The sequence below is a fragment of the Molothrus ater genome, chromosome 6, assembly GCF_012460135.2.
Source record: "Molothrus ater isolate BHLD 08-10-18 breed brown headed cowbird chromosome 6, BPBGC_Mater_1.1, whole genome shotgun sequence".
Classification (NCBI taxonomy): domain Eukaryota; kingdom Metazoa; phylum Chordata; class Aves; order Passeriformes; family Icteridae; genus Molothrus; species Molothrus ater.
The window spans coordinates 40,496,732-40,504,883 of record NC_050483.2 but is presented as its reverse complement, the minus strand read 5'-3'; positions in this window follow the sequence as shown (position 1 = coordinate 40,504,883).

Genomic DNA, 8,152 nt, shown 5'->3' with positions numbered 1-8,152 from the left:
CGCCCGCGGCAGTGACGGCGGGCACCGCGCGGGGCGGGCCTGCCGCCGGGGCGCCCCCGCCGCGCCGCCTCCCGGGCGCTCCGCGGGGCGGGCGGGCACGGCCGCCTCCCGGGCGGGGGCTGCATGCGGGGGAACAAAGCCCCGCGCAGGGTGGGGCGGGGCGGGGCTGGGCCGGGCGGGGCCGGGCGCCGCTCCCCTCCGCCCTGCTCCGCCCTGGGCCGGCTCTCAGCGTGCACCCACCGCCGTAGCGGGGCCGGGCTGCCGCTGGCGGGGCGCGGCCGGGCGAGCAGCGGTGTCGCTGCCCGCGGGCGATAAGGCAGATAGGGACGATAAGGGAGGCGGCTGCGGCCGGGCGATAAGGAGGCGGGGCGGAGGGCGGGAGCGGGCCCGGGGGGGCTGGGGCGGGGCCGTGAAGCGGCTGCTGAGGGGTCGCGGTGGGGGGCAGCGGCGGCCATGCCGGGGTCTGTGCTCGGGCCTGCGGGGGCGTGAGGGACCGGCGGGGCCGGGCCGGGCCGGGCCGGGCCGGGCCTGGGCTGGGCTGGGCGGCCCCGCAGGCCATAAAACACTGCTGGGAGGCAGGGGCAGGTGTCCGTGTTGACATAGCTTTGAGGAACGGAAGAGCTGGGATAAGCTTTCCAGGTAGGGAGCAGTGGGGGATGGAGGCCGTATTCTGATGCTCCTGTAGCACAAAGCAATGGTGAAGGATGGGCTCTTGTGGAACCGCCCGCTAATCCAGGGATGTGCTATACATAGCCAGTCCCCCTCAAGGGAGGCGCCCACCAGGACTCTTCTGCCTGGCGAGAGGCAAAATACACCGTATCTAAGGTCTGGAGATGCACCACAAGTAGAAGACTGAGTGTTTTGCTCTGCTTCATCATCTGGTTTTGTTTCAGCTCTCTTGTACTGAGAAGTGTGAACTCTCATGGGAGGTTCTCCACATGCTGCAGGAGATTTTTGAGCATGTTCTCCACTGTGTACCTGCTGCAATGGTTGTGTCCTCATCTATAAGAGCCAGGTTGTGTCTCTATCGCTGGCTGTGTTTTCTCACCACCCTGCGGTATTAATCCATGTTGAAAGCTCTAACATATAAGCATTCTGTAATTTAAGCACCAAGTACAAGAAATGTGTACAAATTACCGGGTCAGCTGCTGAGGTACCCTCTGAAGGGCATCTCAAAATACTTGCATTTAGCACTCCAAACAAAAGGCTGTGGTTCAGCATCAGTGTGGGTAAATACATGCTGGTTGCCATGGAATTTGTTGTGCCCTGAGAACAGGCTATAGCATTTACAGAGCTGGGTAGAGGATTTCAGAGAGAAATTCTACTTCTTCTGTGGTGCTCTGTAGGCTGTTGCTCACATGAGATAATTTCTGAAGGCACAATACTTGAACACAGTTTTTTGTTGAACTCAACATTGCCCAAAATGCTGAAAGGTTGATTTTTGTTTTAAAGGAAAATTAGGCTAAATGTGTATCCCTGCTTCTGCCTTCCAAACAAATCACCAGCATCACTTCATAGAGCCTACATTAACTTCTGTAATACTTAAACATATACGTCACTGAATAAGGATTTCTTTTGAATGGGGACCTTAAGCATTGCAGATTTATCACCTCTGTAAAGTTTTTATCGTTTTTATTGCCTTTGCCTTTTACTTGTGAGCAGTTGGTGGTTGGTTGAATTTGCCCCCTTATATCTAAAGAGGCAGCAAAGCCTGTGACAGGAATCACTCCACAGCCCCTGAATGGACACAAGAACAGTTCATAACTTCCCATGTCCTCAGTCCCTCTAGAGACATGGGATTGGGAGTGTGCCAGTCCTGAAATGGCAGAGGCCCATTGGGGGCATAATCTGCATTTTGCTTGAGGGGCAGGTGTATTTCCAGTAACAGCACAGAGGAAAGGACAGGGAGAAGAAGTTTAAATGCTTCTTTTAGAGCTGTATTGCCTCCCCTGGCTGAAATTAGGCACAGCTGTCCATAGAGGCAAGGATGCTTGTTTTGATTCTGAGCTCCAGCACTAATTCAGGGCTGGTAGTTCATATGGCTTTCTGTACCTCAGCTTTTCCACCTGTTAGAGGGAAATGCTAATAACCCTGACTTGCAGCCAGAGATTTTGTAAAGATTAGTTTGCATTTTTGGCACATTAACAACTATTCTTTCTTAAACATAAAAATAGTTGTAGTAGAAGTGAAATACAATTCTTGTATGTTTCATGTCTTAAAATAAATTCTCAAATCTCAGCTGGAGGAAATGTAGCTGATAAGTATCAACAGACCTCAAAATAAGCTTATCAAGGGATTTTTGTTTCTATTGGATAGTTATAAGGCAGCATCCCTCCATTCTGACCATCACTTAAATAATCGGTCTATAGCAGGAGGTCTGTATTTTAAGTTAGTACCATGGCACTAAGCTTTGCCTAGCTGAAAAAGGATAGAGCAGAGCCATGCCAAGAGAGCCAGTCCCTGCAGTGGGAACTGGACACAACTGAGGTGACAGCAGAGGACAGAGATTCACTTCCCCTTCTGCACAGCTTGTGCTTCCGTGCTATGGGGGGCTGCTGCCTGCAGTGCAGGGTGTGTAATGTGCATTAAACACTGCCTTTCACTTCTGGCAGCACACTGGCTAGGATGATGAGGGACCAGAAGGCATGCAATTTCTGTTTAATAACAACATGAATTGTTCATTTACCTGTGCTCTGTAGAGGAAGACTGTGCAAGTGCTCTGAGAATGGTTTAAATGGGTGAAACTTTGTTAAGACAGACTTAAGTTTTGCTGTCAGTGAAAAAATAAAAAACATTGATAAAGGATTGAAATAAAGGCAGAAATTATTAGACTATATAAGTTATTTTTTAAGATATAAAATATTTGATAAAAGTATGCAAGTGGCATACAAACCATTTGAGAACTAAATTCTTTGCTCTGTTCTCTGAGGTGGGAATTTTGTCTCTATTAGAGAGGATCTGATATTAGTTTCTGGGAACATGGACTATATGGATAGTGAATTATATTGTTCCCTTTCTTTTATAATGTCTTCTAGACTTTGTTAACATTGAATTATTTTTACTTCTGACAATCATTTGTTCTTATGGTGTAGTTTTCGGTTGTTTGTTTTTGTTTTTGTTTGTTTGTTTTTTTTGTTTTTTTTTGTCTTCAAATACAGTGTCTTTGTGATCTTGCATAAGACCATTTAAAACACTTAGCAGAGATTTCTTCTTAATGGCAGTTTTAGGCCACTGTTTAGTTACATTTTCTTAGTGTGAACTGGAACATTGCAATGATCTTAAAGGTTTTTCCCAAAGTACATGATTCAGGGTAACACTGAATGTTGCTTAGAGCATCATTCATAGAGTAGGGATTGTGCTGTCTTTACCCAACTTGGCCTAACTTTTTGTCATCTAAGGTTCTCTGTGGCACTAACTTCCTTCTTCTGTAATTGTTTTGGACTGGGTTCCCTTTTCTGTATTCCTGAAAGAGCTCTGTGAAAAACCTCATGTGACAAATCAGCATATTTCTGAATTTATTTCCCAGAGTACTTAGCTTTGAGACCCCTTCCTTCCCCTCCTTCCCCTTCCGCCCCTCCCTTTTTTTAACTTTTCAGTTGAAGATAGAGGTTTGAAACTCATTGTCTAAATGGTGTTTATTGATGTATTTTCTTTCCCTGTGTTTAGTTTTCTCCAACTCACAGTACTCCCTTTAGCCTATTCACACAAATGTCTTTATGAAGAGTGAAATTCTCTGCTGTGCAGAAGCCCCTGCTGAGATCACTGTGCTGCTGAGCCGTTTGCATGTGCTGCAGTAGACCTTTGCTCTGAGCAGGAATTCTACCTTTGCCCCTAAAGTTGTTCTTGCCTTGGCTCTAATCAGGACTACCTATGCAGAAAACAGCAAAGCTTTTGTTTTTTGATTACAGCACATGTAATATTTAGTCTGTCTGGGAGATCAACCGGCAGAGCAGTGCCAGAATAGCCCTGTTTTGTTGGCAGCTAGGAATGACTTCAACAGAGACTGATATAGTGACTCCACACATTTTTTTCTTCATTCAGGTGCAGTCATTCTGATTTCTTTTCATGTGTAGATCACACCTAAGAGGAGACTTAGATCCAGTCAACCTTTAAAATGCCAGCAAATATTTATGAGACTTCTGTATTTGTCATAGAATCATAGAGTGGTTTGGGTTGGAAGGGACCATAAAGATAATTTAGTTCAATTCCCCTGCCATGGACAGGGGCACCTTCCACTAGATCAGGTTGTTCAGAGACCCATCCAGCCTGGTCTTGAACACGGATGGGGCGTCCACGACTTCTCTGGGCAATCTATTTCAGTGCCTCACCACTCTCACAGTAAAGAATTTTTCCCTAATATCTGATCTAAACCTACCCCCTATCAGTTTGAAACCATTCCCCTTATCCTGTCACTACAAGCATTTGTAAAAAAGTCTTCTCCAGATCTCTTGTAGTCACCCCAGCTTTGCATACTGAAAGTGGGTCTACAGGAAAGACCACAGACCGATATGATTGCACATTAAACTTTACTGAAATGAATATAGCTATAAATATACCAGGTATAAAGTACTGTACTTAGCTGGGAAGGAAAAGGGCTTTTTTTCTGAAGGGACTGTGGAATTGCAAAAAATTGTACCTGTTTTAAAGTTCATTAACTTCTCCAGTGAGCTTTTGAATAAAGGTAGAATTTTATAATCAAATTCCTAATTTCCTTTTTGTCTGCCTGATATTATTTTCTAGAGATGGAGAGGAAATGGGCTCCTATCCCATAAAACATTTTTCCTGCTCTACACTGATACAGAACAGACACTTCTGAAAGATTTAACTGGAAACAGAATGATGAATACACCAACAAACAGGGTATTTATTTTTTTATTTTTGAAAGAACTGCTTTCAAATCCCAACAATGCTTTGTGTGAAATAGAAATCTAAATGTAACATTTCTCAGCTCCAAACTAATGTGCTGAGCTTGGTCTAGCATGTGAGCCTTTCTTACAGGGGTTACAGTGACCATTCAGTTGCACATGAAAAAGACACCACTTCTGTACTAGCTAGGTCAGGAACTTATGTGGAGCCATAGGTTTAATTCCCCATGCCAAGTCTCGTGTATGCAGTTTGAACTTCTGTCTAATCATTAATGCTGCAGATTGTCAGTACATTGTAGAATTGGTGCTGACATTTTTTATCATTTTCCAAGTCAAATTGATACTGATCAGTTTTCTCTCCACAGCTTGGTCCTTAGTGTCTCTGGTTCTAACTTTCTCATTTAGTAGTAATAGATTTTTAATTTTTTCCCCCCCTGATACCTAAGATAAAATCATTGCAGGAAAGCAACTTTCAAGTGCTGCATGGGTTTTAGAGTTCTGTATGCATTCCCTCCTCTCTGGTACTCAGTTCTGTCTGCACTTCCCTAGTTTTCTTGTTTGTATGCCTGCAGCATATTTGCAAAACATGGAAGTGCTACTCTTCTCACTCTTCAAATGGAGAAAAGAGATAAAGAACCAGCAAGTGCTTTTATTGTTGGTGAAAAGACACCTGAGCAGGATGTGTGATCACTGATGTCACGAGCCAGGCAACCACCTCCATGCAATGACACCTTAATGTACCAGTACTGACTGGTTCATACAGGTTCAGCAGTGCTGTGTCATGTGTGTTTCCTGGCTTGGGAATCTGCAGCTCAGAGCACTCTGCATTGTTCTCTGCTGTGAACTGTAAACATGTCCTGAATGGCTTGTCCATGATCCTGCAGGAAGACAGTGGCAGACCAGGGACATAATGTGAGTTTTCTCCTAAGCAGCAAGCCAACCTTCTTTATTTTGGTTTCTAGGCTACATAGATTGTAAGTGAATGAAAATTCTGTGCATGTGGAAAGACTTCAATATTTTTTGGAAGTAGGTTAATTCCTATAGCATGGTAGGTTTGAGGGTCTGGAGAGGACTGATTACCAAAGGATTAGCTATGCTAAAGAAATAGTTTATTGTCACTTTTGGAAATGCTTTATTGATGTTAGAGTAGAAATGCATAGATCAGTAGAACTATACTGGTCTGCTCTGTTATGTCATAAACTGAAAAGAAGATAGCAATTTGTTAATATTATAATACATTGAGGAATGTATTAGAAGAGTATGAATAAAAAGTTTCATGAAAAAAAAGTATCTGCCACTATTAACAAATGGCACATTGTTTTCATCAGTGTTAATCTCCTGGCTCTTGATTTCCCCTCCTTCCCTCTTCCTGTTTCATAGTCTTCTCATATGTTCCCTAGTTTGCCAAAACTTGCTAATCTAATAATTACACTTTCACATTCAGTTTTGCATTACATTTTTTTAGGCATCATATGAAATGTTCTTAATGCCCCACAGTGACATCTGTTTATACAGGGGAGAGAATTTATCATTGCAGGTTTTGCAGGTAGGGCTGGGGTTTCATGAAAGTTAAGGTATAGTACAAAGAGCTGAATTCATTTTTTAAACTGGCTGTAAACTAAAAAGATATCTTTTCCAAGGGAATATCTTACAAGGTATGTGGAGAGAGACAGCAGGTAGGTTTAGATACTATTTCTACTCTGCTTCACTAAGAAGAAATTCTTTATTATGAGTTGTGGCTGCCCCCTTCACAAAAGTGTTTAAAGAAAGCCAGGGTGCAAGGGGCACTGAGCAGCCTGTTCTAGTGGAAGGTGTCCCTGCCCATGGCAGGAGGCTGGAACTGGATGATGTCTAATGTCTATTCCTGCTCAAACCATTTTAAGATTCTATGATTAGGAATATACTGCAGGGGTCAAGGCTCACACTTTGGGAATATAGTGAACTTTGCAGAAGCTTAAGAGGTGATTCTTTCCACCCAAGCTTTTCACTTTGTTGCTGTTTGAATTGGACAGTTGATAAGTTGATAAATTGAACAGTTAATAAGTCTGTGCCCGTAACTGTGGAGTTGATCTTTTTACCCTCTCCACCTGAAAGTGGTGCTGAATCTGTCTCAGCTTCAAAACGTCTTTACCTATGTGTATTTCAAAGCTACTTCAGGCTTACAAAGAAACTGTATTTGGAAAAACTTTGTGCCCTATGGGACATGTTCTGTTTTTGTCCGAAGCGATCCTTTAGTGCTTTTTTTTTTTGTTTGGCTGTTTTTTTTTGTTTGGTTTTATTTATTTTTTGTGGGGTTTTTTTTTTTTTTGTTTGTTTTTTGTTTTGATTTTTTTTTGACGTTTTATTTCCCTTGGGAGTAAATTACCGAGGTGGTAGGCATGGGAGAGAAATGGGTTGAGTGACATCTAGTGGTTAGGAATGAAAATGTGTAGCATCAAGTCTTCTTCCTTCAGGACAATGAAAAGTAAAGCAATTCCTAAAAATGGACTGGGATTAACTTAGAATCTAGAAAACCTGAAATTTAGACAACATTTCCAATAAATGCAACTTCTTCTTTCTGCCTCTGTCAGCAGTAACTTTCCTGAATGGTGTCTGATGCTAAGGAATGGCTTTGATATCTGGTGCCAGGGCCTGGTTACTTTCAACCCATTCTAGTGTCTTCTCATGTCTCTTTCCCATTTCATTGCTTGTTTGGTTTTAGGAATATTTTTACATGACCCTCCTTTGCCACAACCAGAATGACTTTAGGATCCTACAGTTTTCTGATTATTAAATTTTTTAGGCCATTGGAGAGAAGTGATCTCATTAATAGTGCAGTTGTGAGAAGCTGATCTTGGTAAAGATCTGCTGTTTTGTACTGCTGAGAACCCAATTGTCTTATGTGTTACTCCAAGTTTTAGAAGAGTTGACACTGTCCACTGTTCACTTCCACTGGGAAGGATTCTAGTCCAGTTCTCTGCTATCTCAGCCTTGTCAAATCAATTCTGTCTAAGGGTACAGAGTGGATTATACCTTTATGATGCCTGGTGGAGGAAATGGATGGCTTTAATAGTTTATTTCCTTTTGTGATTTCCAATGATTTCTTTTCTAGGCAACTGGACTAGTGTAACTCATCTTGCTATCAAATGAATACTTATGAACAAATTCCAGCTGGCCAGTTGCTGTTGAAATGGGAGCTAGATAAAATTTCTATCACTGTAGGGCAGCGTTTGTCTTCTTGTGTTATACAACACTATGCTTTCCAGTTATATTTGGAATGCTGAGAAATGAGCTAATGTATGGTCATA